This window comes from Mus musculus, chromosome 17 (assembly GCF_000001635.26).
Source record: "Mus musculus strain C57BL/6J chromosome 17, GRCm38.p6 C57BL/6J".
Classification (NCBI taxonomy): Eukaryota; Metazoa; Chordata; class Mammalia; order Rodentia; family Muridae; genus Mus; species Mus musculus.
This window is the reverse complement of record NC_000083.6, coordinates 79954488-79979329: the sequence shown is the minus strand read 5'-3', so window position 1 is coordinate 79979329 and position 24842 is coordinate 79954488. Positions and strand designations below refer to the sequence as shown.

The following is a 24842-nucleotide window of genomic DNA, read 5'->3' as shown; positions in this document are numbered from 1 at the left end:
TTTGGCCGGGTCCTCTATCTACTAGGGCAGTTTCTGTGGAAAGGGAAGAGGCAATCCTCTGCCTGTGTTCTAATTCCAACTCTCTCTCTCTCTCTCTCTCTCTCTCTCTCTCTCTCTCTCTCTCTCTCTCTTTCTTTCCCAGGAGGCTCTACATTTGTCACACACAGGGATGAGTTTTAATGGTGGATTCATTTCTTATGATCAGTGCCCTGGGTTATAGCTGGGTGAGACAGAAGCTCTGCCATACCCTAGTCTCTTCACCATGACATCAGCTGTCCCTAGCTGTCCTTATTAGTCCTTGTTTCCTCCTCCTCCTCCTCCTCCTCCTCCTCCTCCTCCTTCTTCCTCTTCTTCCTCTACCTCCTCCTCTTCCTCTTCCTCTTTGTCTTCTTCCTCTACCTCCTCCTCCTCCTCTTATAATTTTTTCATTGGTGTTTAGCCTGTATGTATGTCTGTGTGAGGCTGTTGGACCCCCTGGAACTGTAGTTACAGACAGTTGTGAGCTGGCACGTGAGTGTTGGGAATTGAACCCTCCTCTGGAAGAGCAGTTAACTGCCGCACCATTTCTTCAGCTCCCTGGTTACTCTTTACTGTCAACGTGACACGATCAAGAATCACCTCAGGAGAGACATTGACGGAAGAACTGTTTAGATCGGGTTGGCCTGACTGATGATTGACGTGGAAAGCCTAACCCACATTGTAGAAAATCAACCTGAGGCACACAAGAAAGGTAGGTTGAGCACAAGTTGGGGAGCAAACCAGTAAGTGGAATTTCTCCATGGTTTCTGCTTCAAGTTCCTTCTCTGCTTGAGTTTCTGCCTTAGAAAGTGTAAGCCAAATAAACCTCAAGTTGCTTTTGGTCATGGTATTCATCACAGTAACAGAAAACAAACTAGAGAATGAAATATACAAGAACCTGGCACACAAGAGAGGCTAGATAACTGTAGGGAGTTTTATCCGTGATCCACTATGGTTCTAACACATCGTTATTATTTTTCCCTTTTTAAAGAACAATATATCAAAAGCGGGCTTTAAAAGACTTAAGGATGTCTAGGTTGTATTAGTAACTCTTGTGTGAGTGTGATCAGAACGCCTGATGAGGGAAGATTGGTTTTGGCTCATGGGCTCCGTCTACCATGGTGGAGAACACTTGGCACAGTAGTGGTCTAGGTCCAGGCAGTGGAAGCACGTGCTGGAAGCTGCTCACATCATAGCTGACTAGGGAGCCGAGAGAGTGACAGGAATCAGGACCCAGGAGAACTCTTTGAAGCCCAACCCCCAGTGAGCTGCTGCAGCCAGCTGGGGCCACCCTTTCCTAAAAGTTTTACAGCTCCCCCAGTAACACCATAGTCTGGGGAGCATGGGCTCAAGACATGAACCTGTGGGGACAATTCAGATCCAAACCATAACCAATACGTTCTAATTCATGCACAGACCATTGACAGTTCCCAAGAGCTGTCCTTCCTTCCTGATATCTGTCACCTTCAGATAAAGGGCCATGGCTAAATCTACGAACAGTAAGGGAGACCTTCTTTCTCTTCCACTTTTCTCCTTTGCGTCAAGGGAGTCCACAAACATACTGTGAACCCAAATGAACGTGAAATCTAATAGGGTTTGGCTCCTGGGTGGAATTAGACTATTTTTAGATGAACTATTTAGATGACTATTTTTAATATTGTCCCCACCTGCTTTGCGTTCATATTTTCAATGCTTCCCCGACGCTCCCATTTGTCAATATTCTGTTTTATTTCATTCCAAGCTTCTGTTGAAAGTGTGACGTGAACATGCAGTGCCTTTGGAGTCTTTTGTGTGACCAATTTCTGGCCACAGGCCAACTCACTTATTGGTGAATCTGTTAAGGATTTTAGCTTGCTAATTAACTGTGCCAAACTTCCTGTTTTAAACAGCTCTCTTGTATGCTACCCCCAAAGTAAGATCAGATGGGTTGGCCAGTGCTCCATAAAGACGTCAAAACTTTAAAAAAAAATTAAAAGTATGCTCATGTGTGCCTGTGTTTATGAACATGTGAATGCAGCTGTCCACAGAAGTCAGAGACCAGAGGCATCAGATTTCTTGGAGCTGAAGTTACAGCTGGCTGTGAGCTGCCAGATGTGGGTGTTGGGAACGGAACTCAGGCCCTCTGCAAGAGCAGCAAGTGCTCTTAACCACTGAGCCATCCTTCCAGTCCCGGTAGAAAATGGAGGGGAGGCGGTAACTTAGGCCTTTGGTGGCACTTTGTCTCCCTTTCTGTATCCCTTGACCCTTGGCCACCAAGGTCATCGTACTGCCTCCTGAATGTCCCCAGGCTCTTCTCTCTGACACCGCACACACTGCCTTACCAAGATACTATTTTCAAGTTGAATTGTGGGGAAATGGCAGGTTTAACTCACAAGGAGGGGAGAAGGGTTTAGATGACCATTTAGAGACATTGGCAGACTGTCCAGAGCAAAATATTAGGAAGACAAAGAGACGTGTGAGGGATTCCAGCTGTGCGGGGCTGGTCCTGGAGACCTACTCATTCCTATTCAATTGTTCACCTGGATGAGCTAAGTAAGGCAGAGACACATTATAACTGGGGTAGTCAGAGCCCTCCAAATGCTTACAGGGGCCAAGCCCAACCACAGTGTTCCTCTACCAGAAGTGTTAAACACCGGGCACTTCCTGCAGTGTCCCTTCTGCCTTGAAAGAACTGCTCCCACATTGCTCCCCCCACCTCACTCAGTTTTGGGGGGCTGTGTCCAAAGGAAAAACTTTAATGGTACTACCTGCATTTTCATCTAATTCTGTCCCTACTTCTTGGCACTCATCTGTAAATCTGATCAACAGCCTGAGGATCCAGAACACATCTTCCTCCGTACCACTGTCTCTAAAACTGATCTTTCCTCTGCTCGAAATGCTTTCTCTTATTGTGGTGTCTCATTCTTCCTTTACAGTATTTTACACGCACGCACACACGCTCGGGCGCGCACACACATTCATGCACACACTTGCTTAGGGCTGACTGCTTGGGATTGGATAACCTAACTAGGGGGTGTGGCTTATCCCCGGAGTAGCCTGATTCTCCTTCTCTTAGCTCCATTAATTGTAGCTCTTCGTTTAGGGGTGAGGCCTGGTGAAATTTACTCTACCCTTGTTGCCATGCCAACTGATATTGCCATGATGCAGGTCTTGTTTAGGCAGCTATATGATTGAGGTTTCATGGCTGCACGGTTCCTGTAATGTGGAGAAGACAGCATCTCATAGCAGGCATCCTGGGACTCTGGTTCTTGCAATTGTTCTGACCCCTCTTTTGTAAGTTCCCCTATCCTTAGAGGAGGGGTTGCGGTTGGGGGTTTTGACCAGCTGTGGATCTTTGTAATCAGCTCCATCTAGTGTAAAAAAGGCTTCTTTGATGAGGAGAGCTGTACTTATTTGTGATATAAGAGAAAGTATTTAGACTACAGTTAGAAATTCTACTGGCTTAGGAGAATGACAGTACTAGGTTATTTTTTGTTGTGTCCGGCCAGCAGACCACAACCTGGGTTCTAGCCTGGAAAGGCATTTTGGAAACCTGGAAGAGAAGAGGGGCTAGGTGGCGAGAGAAAGAAATGTAGCCAAGACAGTTATTCTGATCAAAGCTCGAATTTTACTAGTTCCGACATTTCAGTTATAAAGGAAGGGGGAGGGAACCCGATTCTCGCCGAATAATCTCGGGTCCAGTAGTAGGATGAGCATGTGGTGACACCAACAGCAAAGCGCCAGGTTCCAGCAGTGGGCGTGGCAGAACGAATGAGCAGGAAGCTCCACCCCTGAGCAAGCAGGTTTCAGGCTGGGGGAGGGGAGACTACAATTTTTTATCCTTGGTACTTAATGGAGTTGATGCTGATGGAATGAAAGAAGGCAATTTGCCTTGTGCCCAGACCAACACTTAATAAGCAGTATGACCCCACTATTTCCAGGTGAGCTTAGTGACTCGGAGTCACTGGAACTACATGGGTGGTATCACACCCTGACACAGAGATGGTAACTTGTTGCTCTGCTCCCAGATGCGCGCGCTCTCTCTCTCTGTCTCTCTCTCTCTCTCTCTCTCTCTCTCACACACACACACACACACACACACACACACCCCAAAGCCTCCTCTGGCCACTCCCGTGGAAGAGCAACAGCTCACGTCTGCAATCCTTGTTTTCCTCCTGCCTGGATTTCCTTTCCTTTTGCCTCGTGGCCACTGAATATCCCACATCCCACGCACTGCCTGTCTGTCTCTTACCACTGAAACATAACTTCCACCAGTGCAGAGATCTTCTGTTTTGTTTCATGCTGCATGGCTAGTGCCTGGGTACAATTCCCAAAGCATAGTAGGTGCTTGCATATATGAACTGAATGAATGAATGAATGTGCTCAGAGAATAATTTGTGTCAAAGGAAGACAATGCCACGCATTCAGGATTCTCTCTCTCTCTGAATCTGGTTTTTCAAGACAGGGTTTCTCTGTAGAGTTAGGATTAATTCTCAGTGTCATAGAACTCATTAAATAATATCCTGGGCATGGCAGTCCAAGATGATTATTCAGGCAGAGACAGAGGCAGGGGCAGGAGTAGGGGCACAAAGGGGTGGGGCAGAAGCCAGCAGTTCGAGGTTGTCCTAGGCTATGTAGCGAGTTTAAGGTCATAATGGGTTGCATAATACTTTGTTTAAAAAGAAAGAAAGAGAGAAAGAAAGAAAGAGAGAGAAAGAAAGAAGAAAGAGAGAGAGAGAGGGAGGGAGGGAGGGAGGAAGGAAGGAAGGAAGGAAGGAAGGAAGGAAGGAAGGAAGGAAGGAAGAAGTACCATCAGGGAGCAGCGCTCACAAGGTGAACAGCGATGTTTGAAAGGGTTGGTGAGATGGTGGCCCAGTGGGTGAAGGCAATTTACGTCAAGCCTGACGATTTGTTTGCTCCCCAGAAGAGAAGTGACTTTTCCATGTTGTCCTCTGACCCCACATGTGCTCTGTGGGACATTCAGGTGCACAGACTCACACATACATAAATAAATATACGGAATGGAAATGTTACAGGCAAGGGTGGCTTAGAGAGTTCCTTAGCAGGACCACAACCCTCCTCATCTTCCAGCAATATTAAAAAAACATGTTTTCCTGTGCCTGCGATAGACGACCAGAGTGAACAAAGAAAAATGAATTCTAATAACTCAGATCTCTCTCTCTGCCACTCCAGTGTAGCAGCTGCTAGCAGCCGATCTTCACTGTGCTGAAATCTTTAAAACCAACTGCATGGAGTTGGAAAGACAAACTACAAGCTAGGTTTGTATTTTAAGAAGCATTTGTAAAGGTTACAGCACCAGTTCACAGAGCATCAGCCCAGACTCACAAGAGAGTCTTGCAGGTACCTGTGGACCTGGGTCTCTTCTTGGACTCCCATCTAGCTCCAGGGTGGGGACGAGTTACCTCCTCCCCTTGGGCCTAGTTTTGATTGGCAGGGTAGGGAGGGAGTTTATGAGGCCGATTTCCTAGTCTTTCTGACACTCACAATGTGTTCTGTGACTATGTGTTTTGACAGAGGTTTTCAATTTGTCCTGATTAACAATCAGGCTCAATTAAACAGGATATTAAATGACTTGACTGTCCTGGATAATTGGGTCTTGACTCCAAGGTTTTGTTTTGTTTTTAATTATATTATAAACATTTTTTTTTTAGTGTGTGTGTGTGTGTGTGTGTTTATTCCTACAAGGAAAGTAAGAGCATGCCACTGTAACAGCTATGTTTAGCTAGAAGAATTTACTTAAGGTAGAGTTTCCCAAGTATTTTAAACAGTGACTCAGAGCTTTAAAAAGTCAACTTTCACGAGGTGGTGAGAGGCCTCAACCAGGAGGTGCCTGCCTTGCAAAGAGTGAAGGCCTGGGTTTGATAAGGAAATTGTGGTAAAAACTTGGGCTTGGGATCTCAAGCTTGTTATCCCAGTGAGGGAGACAGAAGCCTGAGGACCCCTGGATTCGGATGGTATCCAGTCCAGCCTAACGCTCAAGCTCCAGGCCAAGGAGAGACCCTGTCTCAGAAATTAGGTAGGTGGCGTTTCTGCAGATGATACCCAGCCTTGTCCTACACACACACACACACACACACACACACACACACACACACACACAGAGACACACTCACAAACAGACACACACACAAACAGACACAGACACAGAGACACACACACAGACACACACACAGAGACACACACACAGACACACACACACAAACAGACACAGACACACACACACACACAGAGAGACACACACAAACAGACACAGACACACACACACTCACACACACAGACACACACACATACAGACACACACAGACACACACACAAACAGACACAGACACACATACACACAAACAGACACAGACACACACACACTCACACAGACACACACACTCACACACACACTCACACACACACACAAACAGACACAGACACACACACACTCACACACACAGACACACACACACAGACACACACACACTCACACACACACACAAACAGACACACACACACACACACAAACAGACACAGACACACACACACTCACACACACACACACACACACACACACTCTAAAAAACAGTTGGAAACTGTTAGTAGATTTCATGTATGCTGTTCACACAGAAAGTTGCCAGGCAATGCGAATGCTAATTAAATTAATCAAAATAGCTGAGCATCCTGGTGCAGGCCTTTAATGCTGGCACTGGGGAGGCAGAGGCAGGTGGATCTCTGAGTTCAAGGCCAGTCTGGTCTATAGAGAAAGTTCCAGTATAGCCAAGACTACACAGGGAAACTCTCAAAAATCTGAAAAAAAATTTGAGCATACTTATTAAAAAAAATGCCATCCCTGATAAATTTAAACAATTACTGTCAAATAATAAAGAAATACAAAACCAAAATGAATACATAAATTATTTAGTGAGAAATATAGTTGTGTCAACTGAATGAATTAGTATTTTATACTCCACACTCCAGGTGCTCGATATTTTCAGCAACTCTCGTTCTGGGGTAAAGTGGAATTGCCCAATGCAAACTGAAGAACAGGCGCTCATTTCTTCAAGACAGCCAATAAGAACTAGCTTTGCACCAGGCAGAGTAGTGCATGACTGCAATCCTAGCTCGGAGGCAGAGGCAGGAGGATTGTGACGTTGCAGTTAATCTGGGCTACATGCAAGATCCTATCCTGGGGAAAAAAATAGAGGAGTCCCTCTACCAACCCAAACCAATTAGACAAAGTGTTAAAGCCTTCGCTGACTGGAGAAAGGTGACCCAGGGGTTGGTAATAATGAAGGGAAAGGCAAGCAGGAAGTCCTGGGCAAAGTAACTTGGTGGGAGGGGTTGAGGAGGCAAGACCGTAAATCAACCAACTCCTTCCCAAGGAAGCCTGCTAGGGAAAACCAGTTTATCTAGACTGCTCCATAATGTGGCTCAGGTCCCTTAAGTTGTTATAAACTGGTCATGGCTTGAGTACAAGCAATGGTTCTTTTGAGCACACTTGGGAGAATTTTTGCCAATTCTGTGCAAAAGGCAAGTGTAAGAATGTTATTTTTAGTTTGTTTCTAATAACTGAAAAAGTCCACAAATAGCGCGAGAACTGGTGGTGGTACACGTAAAGTGGGATCCTCTGGAGCTGAGAGTGCATAGATTGCGACCCCACACGTCCACATGAGCACATTTCATTATGCCACTGAGCAGCACCGGGCTGAGGCAAGGGGATCCAAAGTTTGAGGGTAGCCTGGGCTACACGCGAGTCTGGAGAAAACGGGAAATAAACCACAGAGTAAGGAGCAAATTGAAGAGACCACAGCTCTTCCGGTTTCCTCCGGTTCCCTTCCTGTTTAAAGGCAGCCGTCGCTAGACAGGGATCCCTACCAAACGGACTAAAAGTATAGAGGAAGGGTTAGGGTACGAGTGACCCCAGTGTCAGGTCAGTGGTTTGTCCTCTTGGGAAGAGGAAGTGGGACAGCTGAGGGTCCAACCTAGAGGCAGTGTCCAAGGACTAGCAGTGTCCACTCTCAGCTAAGCTGGGTGGTATGTGCTTGGATGCTCAGCTTTTCTTTTTGCTTTTTCTTCTTTTGAGATAGGATTTTTCCTATATCCTTGGTGCTATCCAAAGAGATCTCTGGCCTGGCATGAAGTGGAGAGGGCTCGAGCAGGGAGAGGAAAGTGCAACCTCCCCACCCCTACCCCGGGGCTGGTTTGCAGAAGAGCTTTGATTAGGAGAGGGCTTCGGGAGAGTGCTCTCTTCCCCAGGGAGTGTTACAGCTCCTATAGGACAGCCGCTCTCAGAGATGCAGTAGTTCTCACACAGCTTTATTCCTTCTGGATAGAATCTTATATACATTTTTGGGGTGGGTTGGGGTCCCGCAGCAGGTGCTTCCTATTGGCTTGGTCTGAGATGTTAGGGATACCTCATCTGCATGTGGAGGGGCTTGGGGGCACTGCCCCTATGTGACTGATGGCCACAATCCTCTCCATGGGGGTGCTGTGGTCATGTGACAGGGGTCTGGTCGGCAGCAGGTGAAGCTGCTACTGTCCCTTCTGTGTTCCAGGGCTTCCAGCCCACTCAGTCTTATTAGGTTTCCTGGCAAGGCCCATTGCCCCACATATCCTATCATTCCTGGCTGTCCTGGAACTCACACGCAGACCAGGCTGGCCTCAAACTCACAGAGATCTACCTGCTTCTGCCTCTTAGTTTTAACTCTTCTTTAAAATCTGCATCTATGTAGTGTTATATACTTCTTTGTGTGTGAATTATTTCATAATGGAAAGAATTAAAAATAATCTTATCTAAAGCCAGTGCTTGCTGAGACGCCAACAAAAGGGATTGGAGTCTCGTGTGGTATCAGAAGACTTAGATCTTTGGGAACATGGTGCCTTAATAGTCTCGAATGGTGTTGGATAGCAGTAGTGAAGAGAGGACTTCTCTCTCCTGATTGCCCCCTCCCTCTCCTGGGCATCACCAGCAGGACTGACAGGTGTGGACCTGCTGAGACCATAGCGTGTCCATTCTAAGCCTCTTTCACACTGCAGTGCAACCCTCAGAGCTCGTTTTTTTTTTTCTCAGTTGCTACCATATACTGTGTTTCTTCAAGCTTTCCCATATGTCCAAGTAGGATCCGATCATCCCAACTCCCCAAGTTTTCCACTTCCTATTTGTGTGCCAGCCTATTTGGAGTTAAAACCGCGAGAGCCTTTTGGACAGCATAGGACACTATCAGAGTTTCCGAAGCGCGGTTGCTGGGAGTCTGACTGCCTTTTTAGGGAAGGCCTCTCATTGACCTGCTGAGGTTTACTTTAAATTTCAACTGGCTTGCAAACGCATTCTCCTTTGACAGCCCTCGCTTGAAATGCATTTGCTCTGAGCAAACACAGGGTCAAGTCTTTGAGTGTTAGGTGGTTCTTCTTGCCTGAGAGTTACCTATCTGACTTCCCGTCAGATGAAGGCCCTGCCGCCCTTCCCCCAACCCCTCCAGCCTCTGAGAATTCCCCCTTTGCTGGGGGTGGGGGTGGGGAATGGTGTGTACTATACTTTACCATTTCCTCATACATTTTGCATATATTTTCGTTTTGTCTTGGAGGATTAGAAGTCAGCAGGAGTAAACTCAACTCCACCTTCGCTGATTGGATTAAAAGTGAACACAGACTCTCAGAAAAAAACCAGTTCTGGAGAACGGAAGGCCTCACAAGGTCAAAGCCATTCAAAACCAAAATCTACTTAGTATAATCACTTCCTGGTTGAGGAGGGGCAGAGAGACCGCAGAGAAACTGGATAAACTCATGAGTTATGGGAGTAGGTGTGGAAACGGTAGGGAGCCTGGGTCCCTGGCTTGGGAGCCCTGTATGCAAGTCTTCTCTTTTCTTTTTTGAGTCCTTACAGAGGCAGACCCAGATGTTGCCCTGGGGAGGGAGGCTGGTCTGCCATCCCATTCCCCAGCTGTGTCTCTTGCACCCAATGGCCACTGCTTGCCTTTTTGTTTGATGCTGAGCCCGTCGTAGAGATGGCATGGTATCTGCCATTATTTTGCCCTTCTACCTAGCTCCCCACATTGGTAGAGAGTGGAAGCAAGCCATGACCCCAGGTACTGTGGTAGTTCAGTGGGGTAGCCGTGGAGCCATGCCAGCATCTTAGTGGCAAGTACTAGTCAGGGTGAGGAGAGTAGCCAGACTGGAAAAGCTCACTGGGTGCAGTGAGGTTGCACAGTGCCTAACTCCTCCCTTGTGCAAGCTGGGGACAGATTCTGGGCTAAGGCAGGGGGTGGAAGAATTGCTTTTTAGATTAGGGTGTCAAGGATTTATTATCGTTTTCTTGTAGCTGGGACAAAAACACCCGCTAACACAACATGATAAGGAAGTTTCTGTTGTCTCATGGTTTGAGGGAAGGCGTGGAGGTAGGAGTGGGAGGTGTCTGGCCACATCGCCCCATGTAGTCAGGACACAGGGAGAGGCGAATGCATGAGCTCCGTTCCTTTCTGTCACTTTACTGAATCCGATTCTACCCGGTGAGGCACCAGGAACAAGGCCAGCGGTATCCAGGGTGGGTCTGTCCACCTCAGCTGATCTCTGGTAATTCTTTACAGACAAGCCCGGAGATGTGTCTCTTGGGTTGGCTCCAAAGCCCACCAACATGACAACCAGGATAATAAAGCACCAGTGAGGAGGAATGATGGGAGTCTTGGCCCAACGTGTGAAGTCCAGTGGGCATGTGACTCTCAGGCAAGGCTTAGCAATAACTGCAATGGGGGTCTGGCAGGAGTGCAGAGCCTGGTGGCCGGGTTCACATAGGATTGGGAAACCACACACTTTAAAGCCAATGCAGGATGATCTGGGACAGCCTAGATCTAGGCAGGACATTAGGGGCAAGCTTTTGTGTCCTGCAGACAGCCAGAAGCAAGAACCTGATCAGCAAGTACTTTTCTAGGTCCCTGGTACCTCTCTGGCATGCTGAGCATTAGAAACTGGCATGGGGTTGATACCCTTCATAGACCTGCCTGGGTCTCGTCTAGGAGCCTTTCAAGGTTTGACTGTGTACTTAAGTGAGCTGGAATTATAAAGGCAAGGGAATGAATGGGTAGTCAACTGGCTAGTAGATTAGAAAATGCTAAAGAGATGGTATCACGCCAGACACGGTGATGCCTACCTGTAGGCTCAGTACTTAGGAGGCATGGGCAGGGGGACTACCTTAAGCTTGAGGTCAGTCAGGGCTGTATAGCAAGACATCCGCACACATACACCAAACAGGGCTGTACTACAGATTATAAGGCAAACTACATTACCCCACTATGATTCCATACAGGCACAATTTGCCTGAGCCATTTAGCATAGGGAAAGGAGACGGGAGGAGCAGAAAGAGAGCTGAGAGTTTTGCATGGGTGGAAGGCAGTGCAGTTTTCTGATCCCATCTCCTGGTACAGTGGGGAGGGGGATGTGGCAGGGATGTCAGGGGGAGGGGGAAGGGGTGGCGATGAGTGAGTATTTCACAGAGCATCCGTGGAATAGATCTCTGCGGTTTGCTTTGGTTCCAAGCTAACTTGCTGGAACTCTGGGTCGAAGAAAGACAGACACTCGGTCTCTGAGAGTGAGCGCTACAGGGAACATGACTCCATGTTGAACCCTCCACCCTTGACAAACACAGGGGCATTATCAGAGGGCAGCCGGGGAGAGTGGAACAACTGTGTAGAATTAATATTTATAAATAAATCCTTGTGTGAGGTTGTTTCCTGCCTCAGTGGTTTATGGTCCCCAGTGAAAGACACACAAGCAGACTTTATATTTAAATATGCCTTAAGCAGCACAATAGCTGGACCACTGCCTAACCTCTATGTTGCTAGACTCTACCTCTCACTGATAATTCCGAGTTACCACTTACTAATTTCTATGTTCTATTTTGGCTGCTCTAGATCCAGTTGGGCAGCCCTCTGGACCACGTCCTCTTGGCCTCCTCACATGGCAACTCTGTTGCTCTCTCTTGCTCACACCTCAGCCAGGGCATCTCTCCTCTCCTATTCTCCTTCACACTATACCGAGGAATAGCGGATCTCCTTCTTCCTCCTTCCTCCTTCCTCCTTCCACTTGGTTCCAAGTCCGGGACTCCTAAAACCCCACCCCTTTCTTTTCTCCCCAGCTATTGGCTGCTGGCATCTTTATTTACCAATCAGAACTAGTTGGGGGCAGGGCCCCAGAAGTTACAAGTAGACTAATTTGGGGCAATACACCTGGGCAGCTTGATGGGCTGGGACTGGTGGGCCGGAGATAGAAATGTGACGGACACACCTTCATTTTCCTGTAGTTATGCCCACATCGCAGTGAAAACTGAAGATGCTCCAGTAACCAAGTAACCAGTTAACCAAGGGTGGTCTTTCAAGGATTATAAACTTGAAGGAGGCTCTCTAAGGCAGGGTGAGCTTCCCCTGCTCAGACCAGCTTCATAACCGCCTCGATAAATTCCAACCTTGCTCTTTAATTTCACAGAATTTATCTGTGTCTGCAATTATCTCCTTCCTCTAGTTCGAGGATTGGAGATTTCTTTCTTTCTTTCTTTCTTTCTTTCTTTCTTTCTTTCTTTCTTTCTTTCTTTCTTTCTTTCTTTCTTTTTCTTTTTTTGCTTTGTTTTTCGAGACAGGGTTTCTTTGTATAGCCCTGGCTGTCCTGGAACTCACTTTGTAGACCAGGCTGGCCTCAAACTCAGAAATCCTCCTGCCTCTGCCTCTCAAGTGCTGGGATTGAAGGCGTGTGCCACCACGCCAGGCATGGAGATTTCTTTATTTTTGGCTTTGTGGGACAGTCTCTGATAGAACTGTACAACTTGCCGCATGCAAGCAGCCACAGACAAGACTGAAATTAATAAATATGACTGGATTCCAATACAGTTGTATTAAGGACACAAAAATCAGAACTTTATGTAGTTTTTTTTTTTTAACAAGTCATAAAAGTTTTCCCTTTTTTGCTCCCCCCATGAACTGGAAAATGAACACTTAATATATTTTTAAAATTATGTGTATGTATGTGTACAGTGTGTGGATGTATATATGTGTGAATGGGTCCGTGTGCATTTGTGTTTATGTGTATGTGTGTTCTGTATGCATGTTCATGTGTGTATGTGTATATGTGTGTATGTGTATATGTGTGTATGTGTGTGTTATGCATGTGTGTGGAGCCTGTGGAGGCCACAAGATTGCATCAGATCCCTTGGAAGTGGTGTTACAGAAGTTGTGAGCTACTTACCCGAGTGTTGGGAATTCAACCTGGGTCCACTGGTCCAACACTGGAAGAGCAGTGTGCACTCTTAACTGAGGAGTCGATCTCCAGTCCCCAAAAGGACATTTTAAACTTGGCGAACACAAAGGTGGTCTGTGGATCATAATCAGCTAATTCCCATGCGGATGGGAGTGGCGCACCACTGCGTGCCTATAACACACCTGCCGTGCTTCTGAAGGAGTGGATTTCATGTTCTCTAAAGGAAGTCATAGCACAGTGAGCCGGCTCTCTCAGGAGCAGGAGGAGAGCCAGGCAGCTGTGGTTCTTCTGTGCTCCTTCTTTCAAACCACAGCTTCAGCATCCCCAGATGTTGTACCCTGGTGCCATACGGAAGCTCATGGACTTTGGAAGTGGGGGACTCACCTAAGCGGTAAACTAAGCTATGGGGTAGATTTTGTGTTGTGATCTGTCAGCATGATTAAGTTGCAGAAATGTCACTTTAATTTCTCAGATATTTTAACTTGCCAGATGAGGACCACGCCATGCCCAGTCTACCTTGGCATGGGGAGAATAGTTAGGGGTTTTGCAGATATTAAAAGAAAGCCCCCATGGGGGCCAAATCATATGGCTGTTCTTCAGACTGGCCATTTTCTTCTTTTCTGTTTTTTGATCTTGTTTTATATGGACAGATTAAACTCATAATCCTTCTGCCTTAGGCTCCCCAATATTCAGCACTACAAGTGCCATCAAGTTTTGCCTTTGGGTATTTTCTTATAATCAAAATTTCTACAAAAACGCCCTGGAAACTGACACCTAATATGAGTTTTTTTTTTTTTTTTCACAACCAAACCAAACCAAACCAAACCAAACCATGGTTATCCTTCAAAGGTATGTGTCTCAGCCCCACCTCTGCCAGCACCTACACTTGGTTTCAGCTTAAGCTCTGTGTTGCTTATTATCCTCCTTCCTGTCTCCTGTGATTCATCCCCACACGGTGTTCTCACCTGGCCTCCAGCTTACCCTGTTCTTCAGGCTGTGTGGTTAACCACAAACCACCCAGCATACCAGCACGGCAACATGGGCTCTTCCTCTGCGTATCAGCTTAGGAGTTTCTCCCGAAGCCTTGAGCATGTGTACAAATACAGGATGAAGGTTGTCTTCAGGCTCCAGCTGAGACCTTGGCTCTGGGCCAGTACCACCAGAGTCCCCCCCACGCCCCCTCGGGCCTTTGGGTGCTGTTCTGACAAGCAGCAGCAGCAGCAACGTAGCTGGAGTCGCTGTCACCCCAACGCTTCCCCACTGCTGGCAAAAGCTTGCTCAGCTGAAGGGTGTGGAATCCTAGGGGGTGGGCAGTTGACAAGGCCCCTAGAGAATTCCTTCAGAAGGCCTAGTAGCGGATGGGTCTTGATCATTCTGATGCTGCAAAGCACAGCTCATCATCAACATATTGCTCTATTGGCTCGGCTTTTAAAATGTCATATACAGAGTGGCAAGTTGAAACATATTACTGAGCCCAATAAAAGTAAGGTCTGTGGGTATGCCATCCAGATGCTAAACACCAGCAGACATTTCAGAAAGCTACTTTAGACCCCTCATTTTCTAGACCTACAGCACCGTGTCTCAGTCCTGTTTTGTTGTCTGTTTTGATTTTACACAGTACATTGTGTGCACATGACCATTAAGAAGATATATATATATATATATATATATATATATATATATATATATATATATATCTTAATTGCTATACTAGATTTGATGAGCGTGGCTACAGTCTACTTAGTAAGCACTGAGTGTTGCGGGCATCAGGCTTGGTTCTGGGTTCCTGGAGAGATGAGCACCCTTGCCAAACGCACACCCTGCTGCTTCTTTAGGACACAGTTTTAGAAATGGATTTAATTAGGTCAAAGGCTTTGCACATTTTTTTAAAGGTCAGATTGCCTTCTAAAGATGATCCAATTTTGTTTCTATCAATAGGGCAAAAAGTCCCTGGTCCCCAGGATCCTTGTCAGCGTATTATTAGATATTTAATGACTTTGAATTTGATTGGTTGAAACATATTCGAAAGCTCAGGAGGCTAAATGTTTCAATGTGTTCTCTCAGCTGCTTGTGTTTCTCTTGTGATTTGCCCTTTATAAGTATAAATAATTTTATGTTTATTCCTTCCTTAATTATGTTAGGCAGCTCACAGGTTCAGGGTTTGCCTACCTTAGAGACAGGTTGAAATTTGAGGCTGGGGGAAGAGCGAGTGGAAAGAGACAGGGAGTGTATGAGGTACAGGAGGCTCTCAGGCGGGTGTGAGACAGGGGGTGTGAGTGTGGGTGTGAGATAGGGGGTGTGAGTGTGGGTGTGAGACAGCAGGGGTGTGAGGGTGGGTGTGAGACAGCAGGGGTGTGAGGGTGGGTGTGAGGGTGGGTGTGAGGGTGGGTGTGAGACAGGGCCTGTGAGTGTGGGTGTGAGATAGCAGGGGTATGAGGGTGGGTGTGAGACAGGGGATGTGAGGGTGGGTGTGAGACAACAGGGGTGTGAGCGTGGGTGTGAGACAGCAGGGGTGTGAGGGTGGGTGTGAGACAGCAGGGGTGTGAGTGTGGGTGTGAGATAGCAGGGGTGTGAGAGTAGGTGTGAGACAGCAGGGGTGTGAGGGTGGGTGTGAGACAGCAGGGGTGTGAGGGTGGGTGTGAGACAGCGGGAGGTGATAACTTTATCAGAGAGTTGGGTTACAGAAACCCCCTAGAGGAACTCCAGAGCAGGGAGAAGAACAGTTGCTGGGACTCATGGGTAGGTGGGGAGGTGGCCCATGTTCTCTGACTGTCAGCTGTCCTGTGCTGAAGCCCTGAGGGGCACACACTCTTCTGTACCCAGATGGCAGGTCCTGCTTCAGAGTTCCCACTGGGTAGCTTTGTGGCAGCTGGACCGTGTTCATAGAACTCACCTTTTGGCAGGACAGAAGGTGTTTACCTCCCTCCCTCCCTTTGCTCAATAATTTCTAAAACGGCACTCCATGTGTACACATACATGCACGCACAAGCACACACACACACACATGCACACACACACACACACACACACGCACACATGCATGCACGTACGCACGCACACAATCAACTAAGAGGGCTCAATTGTCCATCACTCTGCACCCTGTTCCCTTGTGACAGGCTCTTTCACTCAACTTGGAGCTAGATGGTGGCTGGCAAGCCAGCAACGCTCCTGTCATCGCTGTCTACTGCTCTGGGGTTACAGGTGGGCACGGCCAACCCCAGCTTTCTTACCTGGGTGCTGGGGATTTGAACCCAGATCCTCATGCTTGCACTGAGTATTCTTACCTGCTGAGCCACTGCCCGAGGCCCAAACTCTTCTCTTCTCTCTCTTCTCTTCTCTTCTCTTCTCTTCTCTTCTCTTCTCTTCTCTTCTCTTCTCTTCTCTTCTCTTCTCTTCTCTTCTCTTCTCTTCTCTTCTCTCCTTTCTCCTATCTATCTATCTGTCTGTCTGTCTGTCTATCTATCTATCTATCTATCTATCTATCTCCCTTTTTGCTCTGGTTGCCCTGCAACTCTATAGGTCAGGCTGGCTTTGAACTCAGAGATCACCTATCACCTGTCTCTGCCCCCAGAGTGCTGGGATTAAAGGTGAGCACCACCCCTGTCTGGCTGCTGACTTCTTTCTTTCTTGCATCTCACTATCCAAAATTGGGCTATATACCTACGTCTAGACCAATAACTCAGAAGAAAGTGGATTATTGTGATTGGCTTAGAGCAATCCCCACTCAATTCCAAGAGCCACTTCTGTGTCACATAAACAGAACTGGTTCTGACAGCGAGGTTGAAGAGGTGGGTGACTGTTTAGCGGTTGTGACACGACCAGTGCCTGTCACATAATGCTGGCATTCTCCCTTGTTTATCTATTTAGTGTGTGAGGGGAGATGGACAAACATAGAGTGACTGGACCACATAGTACTTGCAGGGGTTTGCAGTCTAATGAGAGACCAGACCATCAGGGATGTATACCCAGGGCTGTAGCTGATACAGAGCAGGGACAAGGACACAGCCTCTGCAGAGAGAAGTAGATACATCTGGGATGGATGTGTGAACACCTCTGTGGATTGCCCTTAGCTATGTGACTTTTGCCCAGTTTATTAACCTCTGAATCTGTCTCCTGTGAAATGGGGGTTGAAAGAGAGTTCTTTCATCCCAGCACTCAGGAGACAGCAACAGGCAGATATCTCAGGAGGAGGCCAGCTTGGTCTCTAGAGCACGTTCCAGGACAGCCAGAGCTACATGAAGTAACCTTGTCTTAGAAAAGAAATAAAATCTTCTTTAGAAGTTAATGAAGGAAAGAGTCCAGCAGTTTTATCATATAGAGTTAACATAGAATAACTATACCTATAAGCTCTAGCAATGCAGAGTTACTTTATAATCCAAGAATTCCACCCCCAGGAATCTACCCGAGAGAAATGAAAACATACGTCTGCATGAAACTTGTCCACAAATGCTCAAAGCAGTGCTTATAACATTCCCAGAGTAGAAACATGCCAAATGTCCATCAGTGGGCGGGTGGATAAACAAAGTGTGGCGTGTCTGCACTACAGAGCACATTGGTAGTAAAAAGAAACGAAAGAGCCTTGCACAGTCCCCACGAGCCGTGGAAACATAACACAAAGAACCACATGGTGTTTGATACCATATACGAAATATGTCCAGCACAGGCAAAGCTATAGAGCCAGACGTTAAACTTGTGGTTGGTGGCACTGAAGGAAGAAAGGTCTGGGATTTCTTTTTGGAGAGCTTAAAAAAATTAAAATCCTAAAATTGATCAGAGTGTGGTTGTACAACTCTGAATATGGTAAAAAAAACAAACCACTGAAGTATGTACTTTAAATAAATGTAAACTGTATGGTATAGGTATAGTAAAGCTTTTGGGGCGGGGGGAAGAAGAGAAATACGTAGAAAAGTGTTCAGCCAAGCGGCTAGGTAGAGGCTACCTGTCCAGGATGCCTATATCTATTTGTGAGGTTCACATTGCCACGCCTTATCGTAGTTCAGCATCTGCAGATGTCCCACTCGATCTTTGAGGACTCATTTCCCATGGGAGAAGTTGGATACCTTCTTTCCCAGACTCCCTTGCTGCCAGGAATAGCAGAGCCAGATTCAGCAGGACACAGCTTCTAGACTCTTCTGTTGATTACAGGAGAGAGAGAGGCGATGCATGGGTCTGTGTAGGAGAGAGTGTGATCAGGTTACATCCACTTTCTCAGGTTCCAATAGCCTTTCCAGCTAAGACTGAGTGTTAATGAAGAAAGTGCTGGCTCTCCAGGACCCCTTCCATGGGGTGTGGGGCTTTCTAACTGTCTAGCCTGAGGCCCACTCCTGGGGCTCTCAGGGCTAGCATTTCTTAATAGCCATCTCTTGTACTTTAACGAAGCAGATTTGATTTCTGTTTAACTGAGTGTCACTACTCATATAGTAGGTCCTTTCCTCCTTGAGCCACCTCTCCCTGTGAGAACCATAAACCTGGATGTGTAAGAGCCACAGAAGAAAGGGAAACAAGACATTCAGAGTCCTCCAACCAGGCGGCATAGCTTCAGCCTACCGCGCATGTAGAGGGGGTGGGGTGGGGGGAAACTACAACTCTTCCTAGGTAGGAGTGGCTGCTCTTTTCCTGTGGAGGACGTTGTGCTCACTCAGAGCTGAGCATCCACTTCCAGGGTCTACTTGGAGCTGTCACCAGTGTGAAGCACTTCACATTGATTTAAACAAACAAACAAACAAACAAACAAAAAACCATGGTGGCCAAGTACACACCTGTTCCTGGTGCCAGACTCAGACCCAAATTCCTGCCATTGATTGTGTGTGTGTGTGTGTGTGTCCGAGTGCATGCTCATGTGCGTGCACAATCAGGTGTGCACATGGGAAAGTCAAAGGACAGCTTGCAGGAGTCAGTGGTCAGGTGTCAGGCTTGATGACAAGTGCCTTGGTTTGCTGAGTCATCTCACCGGCCCCCTCTCCTCTTCTTCTCTTCTCTTCTCTTCTCTTCTCTTCTCTTCTCTTCTCTTCTCTTCTCTTCTCTTCTCTTCTCCTCTCCTCTCCTCTCCTCCCCTCCCCTCCCCTCCCCTCTCCTCTTCTTCTCTTCTCTTCTCTTCTCTTCTCTTCTCTTCTCTTCTCTTCTCTTCTCTTCTCTTCTCTTCTCTTCTCTTCTCTTCTCTTCTCTTCTCTTCTCCTCTCCTCTCCTCCTTTCCCCTCCTCTTCTTCTCTCTGTCTTGGATGCCATTTCTCAGGTATTTTTTAAAGTTATTTAGTTTTCTGAGACAATATTATAATTATTTCATTTTCCCTTCCTTCCCTACCTTGAATCCCTACCACCTACCCCTCGTTGCGCTCTTTCATACTCATGTCCTCTCTCCTTCCTCTAGTGGTTGTTTTGTGCATATGTGTACAGGTATTTATTTCTAAATACAACCTGCTGAGTGTGTGTAATGTTTGTTCTCAGGGCTGATCATTCGGTATTGGATGACCAAGTGCTGTGTTCTTCACTGGGGAACACATTTTTGTGTTTTGTTTGTTTGTTTTTCTGTTTTCTTGGATACAAGTTTTCACATTATTATTATTATTTGATAAAAGTCTTCTAATTTGTCCTAGAACCTGCTAATTCTAGATTAAACTGACTGGCTAGTGAGCTCTAGGGATCTGCCTATCTCTGCCTCCCCCCACAGCCCCCATGCCTGGAGTTACACGTGCCACCATGCTCGGCTTTTTTTATGTGAGTTTTAGGGACTGAGCTTAAGTCCCTATGCTTGTGCAAACTCTTTACTGACCGAGCTATCTCTCATACCCCACCCCCCAATCCCTGCCTTTTAAAATCCTGCAGTCTGGTAGGGAGAAAGGATACACACTTAAGTATAGAATCCGTTATGTTAAAGTGGCCTCTGCAGAGAAAGAGATAGTGAGTCCTGGGCAGGGGCTGGGGGGGAGGGGTGATGTTTCTCCAGGAAGCCACACCAAGGTGAGAATGGCAGGTTAGGGGCTTGGGAAAGGGGACTGCGACTCTTCCCACCAGCTGTCCTGCCAGACACAAGCCTAACTGTAGGGACTATGGGTAAAACATTTAGAGAGGAATGTCTGGGTCCTGTGGCTTCATGTTCTGATGACTGAGAGTTAAGATGTTCCTAAGGCAACTTGGATCCCCCCTAGCTGGCTGGGAGTAGACATGCAGGGCTTCTTGGAGTTTCCTGGCTTTTGAAGATGGCAAGACCAAGCAGCAGCCAGTGTGGTCACTAGGTGGGCTAAGTCTTGTTTTCAGTCTCGAGGACCTTGCTGGGGAAAGATGCCCTGCCTCAGGAGAGAAACATGTTCTTAGTGCAGTAGAGTCGTTCCCAGCAGTCAGTCTGCTGGCGGCACTGGGAAACGGTCTCCACACTTATTGCTCTGTTAAATAAACACAGACAAATACCCCCTCTCAGATCTGTCTGCGATCTGGATTCCCTTAGAGCCAGTCTGAGCCAGGCTGGACCTTTCCTTTTTAAAAGGTAGAATCTCCCTGACTGTAATAATCTTCGTCTACGTGTCTCCCTCCATTTGGTCATTATCGCTATGACTCCCTAAGAGCTCAGACAGGAGAAAGGCACCAGGCATTCCCCAGAGTAAATAGTAGACTAAAGGCAACAGAGATAAACCCTGGGTCATCTGCAGATTTGATTCCCGAAGGTCTTTATGTTTCAGAAGCCTTATATTATAGGCCTTTGTTGTTTCAGGAGAGATACCTCGTACCTGGGGACACGGTCTGAACCACGGTATAGTCACATCCAAAGCACCCAGCAGTGACTGGGGACCAGCTTTTAATGTATCTTCTCTCGTTATCCAAGAGTAACCTCCCCTCTCGCAGCTTGTTCAACTCAGCCTGTGTCAGGAAGTCAGGAAGAAATTCAGGAGAAGGAGGTGATTGGATCTGTCTTTTACTGTAGACCAGAGACTCATTTAATATTCTCCGCTAAAGTTTTTAATTTCTTTGCCTGAGCTTGATTATTACTGGACCTGGTTTTGGGGGAGCTTTGTGACTTAAAAGCCTTTTGAGAGGGATGGAAACGGAAGAATGGGAGAGGCAAATTGGTGTGGTGTGGTGTGTGTGTGTGTGTGTGTGTGTGTGTGTGTGTGTATAATGTTTTGTAGATTTCTTAGATTTTTTTTTCTTTTTTCTTTTTTTTTTGGTTTTTCGAGACAGGGTTTCTCTGTGTAGCCCTGGCTGTCCTGGAACTCACTCTGTAGACCAGGCTGGCCTTGAACTCAGAAATCCACCTGCCCCTGCCTCCCAAGTGCTGGGATTAAAGGCGAGCGCCACCACTGCCCGGCTGATTTCTTAGATGTTATCTAACCTTGTCAGGCAAAGCAACAAGAGCTCATGAATTTGCACCCCTAGAGAATTTGGTGACATGTTGTAGGGTTATGGGGACCCTTGTCCACTCTGGCACAGGGCTGGGCTGCTGTGGGAGGCAGGATGGAGGAAGTCAACCACGCTTACTGTCGCAGGGTGGCTGTTGGGCTGTAGGGAAGCCCCTGGGCACTGCTCTAGGGGTGGGAAAGCACAGTCTGAGGCACAGGACAGCCAGGGCTGGTTTGGGGTCCTTGGACACCCAGGCACCGCGGATGCCGGATACCGTGGAAGAGCTGAGAATGGAGTGGGGGCCCGAGGGCTGGATCTAGCCCGGGGCTGGGGGTGTGGGGAAGTGGGGAGCTCCAGCTGGTCCAGGGGAGAGTCTTTGGCTTGACGGGGCGGCAGTCTTGGGCTTGGGCTTGGTGAAGGCCATGGCTGGGAGCACAGAGAGGCCTTCTACAGAAGATTAGACACCAGCTCTATAGGCGAAGGCCTTCTCCATTGCTCCCCACTGCTGATCACGATGAAAAGAGGCAGTCCATGGTTTTAAGGCATTTATTGTCATGGCGGAAAGTGGATGAGTAAAACCGTACCCCACTTCTCAGGGTGGGACTGAGGTTAAATACCTTTTGCAGGGAGGGGTGTCTGGGAAGGAAAGCTCATTGGCTAAACCCTCCAGGCCTTTAGGTACCTCATTAAAATGGAGACCTGTCTTGAGCCTATGTGACCACAGGTCACATCCTCTACCTGTGGAGGAGCTTGGGGCATTGCCCTTACGTGACTGATGGCCACAGACCTATGGGGGGTGGGGGCTGCGGCTAGTGACAGGAGCCTGATTCCTGGAAATCAGGTGAAGCGCCTACTGTCCCTTCAGGGTCACTGAGGTTTCTAGTCTTAGCTCAACCAGGAGCCAGGCTGCCTTTCACGGTCCCACAACAACACGTCAGGGGAAAATATTAGTAAATATTATGCTCATGTCTCCCCAGTCTTATACCATATGATCCTGAATTCCGATACCCATAACTCATATCATAATTCTGATACCAGAACTCATATCCAGTTAGTCAGTAGAAAAAGTCCATGAACCAGGATGGTGGAGTATATCTGTGATCCCAGCACTCATAAGACAGAAGCAGAAGGATTGTCAACTCAAGGCCAGCATGGGCTATGTAGTGAAGGCAAGACAGGGATAGAGAGAGAGAGAGAGAGGAAGGGGAAGGGAGGGGAGTGCGAGCAATTGTGTGAGAGAGTGCATGTCCACACATCCATGCACAGATAGTTATTGATTATTCATTGTGTAGAAGGCATCTGCTGATTTTGGATCTTGACTCCTGGCCTCAGTGAGCTTTACACTATGCGGGGGTGTGGGGGTGTGAGGGTGGGGACACAGCAGGATGTCAACCAAAAGGAACAAAGTACCAAGTAGAGGGGAAAGTGGAAGGTGGTATCAGAAGAGAGGGGGTGTGTTCAGGGAGGCATGGCTCTGGACAGGGGATTTCAGTAGGCAAGATGGCTGTCAAAGGAATGTGGTCCACACATTGTACTACGCACTACAATCTGATCTATACTTTAACTATCATGTAAATTATATACGTACATAGTCTTAACTGTGACCCAGATAAACCCAATCACTTTTTCAGAATCACATTGCTAGTAAGTCCAGAAGTTAGAAGTATGTGTGTGTGAGTGTGAGTGCATGTGTGTGTGTGTGAGTGCATGTGTGTGTGAGTGTATGTGAGTGTGAGTGTGTGTGTGTGTGTGTGTGTGTGTGTGCCCTCTCGCGTGCACAGCATGTGAAGGCCAGAGATCGGTGTCAGGTGCTTTCCTTCTGATTTAAAGGTATTCTTAGATGTATTTACTGTAACTGTAGGAGTGTTTTGCCTGCATGTTTGTGTGAGTGCCACATGTGTGCTTTGTGTCCTCAGAGTTCACAAGTGAATCCTTGGAACTCTAGTTAACTCTAGATGGTTGTGAACTATAGTGTCGGTACTCTAAACCAAACCCAAGTCCTCTCTCTGCAAGAGCTCCAGCGCTCCTAACCACTGAGCTGTCTTTCTAGTCCTCAACTTATGGTATGTATGTATGTATGTATGTATGTATTGAGACAAAGTCTCACAATGAATCTGGAACTCATTGACTAAACACAACTGGCTAATGGATCAGCTTACCATGGGGATTCTCCTGTCTTTGCCTCCCCAGTGAGAATTACAGGTGTCTGCCACTCAAACTAGTTTATTTTGTGGTCCTGGTTATCTGAATTCAGGCACTTATTGTGCACAGTAAGCACTTCCCTAGCTAAGCCACACCCCCTAGCCCCAGACGTGAGCTTTGTAACCAAACTTAAGGCCATTTTCTTAGGACTAGTACTTGGTGGCCTAATTCATCACTATTGCAAACCCAGCTGCAGTGGAGAGCAAACTGGTCCAGACACTACAACCCACTGGCTGCCACTGGTCTCTAGAACTGCCCAGAACAGTGTCCTATGCCAGGATCCAGGCACAAAGGACCTGATGATTGTCATCAACTTTAAAGAAAAGGAAGGACAATGTCTGTTTGGTATCCTTGTCTAGGTAGAATGGCTATTTAAGATGTCAGTATTTGCTCCTGTGCTCCTGGTAGAGGGAGAAAGTAAGCTCTTTTGTAATAACTTCTCCCATTCTCTCAAAGACCACAACTTCCCTGCAATGTACTCACCCCTACTCACCCCAAGATGAGCTCAGCTGCCCATAGTGTTCCCTTAAAGGCACAGCTGCAGGCCAGCTTCCGCTGCACTGGCTTAGAAACCTTGAAATGTGGGTCAAGGCTGTCAGGCTGTCAGGTTTTAGTGCAGTTGTTATTTTTGACCCCCTTCTGCAGGGAGGGGGCAGGTCGTGGAGTCTGCAGGTGCAGGCTTTGGGCACATGAACAAGCCAACAGATGGTGATACTGACAAATTGCAAACAGAATGTATGGGGGTGATGTAGCTGTCTGGGACCTCGTGTGCACCCACTCCTCCCCCTCTCAGTGACGTGCCAGGAAGACTGAGAAAGAGTTTACCCCTGTTGTCTTAGGGCGATACCCTAAGGCAACACTGTGGAAATAGGAAGCGAGGGCCAGAAATATCTGAGGATGCAAATGATTGGTGAACTTTCAGTTGAAGCTGTCTCTAAGGGACACTGTCACATTTTATGGTCAGTCTTGTATTCCCTACAGACTAAAGGATGCAGGGTTTGCTATTTTGTCTTACTTCCTTTGTGTTCCACAGCCAAGAGAAGTTCTAAGCATATAATGAGGCTTAG

The 24842-nt window shown here is 47.2% G+C and overlaps 1 long non-coding RNA gene across 2 annotated transcripts in view; it reads left to right on the top strand.

Moving 5' to 3' along the window:
- The window catches only part of Gm41625, an 84577-nt gene that overhangs the window by 2372 nt on the left and 57363 nt on the right, over nt 1–24842 (top strand). Inside the window, exon 2 of one of the 2 annotated variants that reach the window (XR_876985.3) lies at nt 573–730. This is a non-coding gene — a long non-coding RNA (predicted gene, 41625). Of the gene's footprint in view, nt 1–572; nt 731–5133; nt 5277–24842 lie in introns of those variants that run through there. The other variant, XR_001782270.2, reaches the window with a different exon arrangement.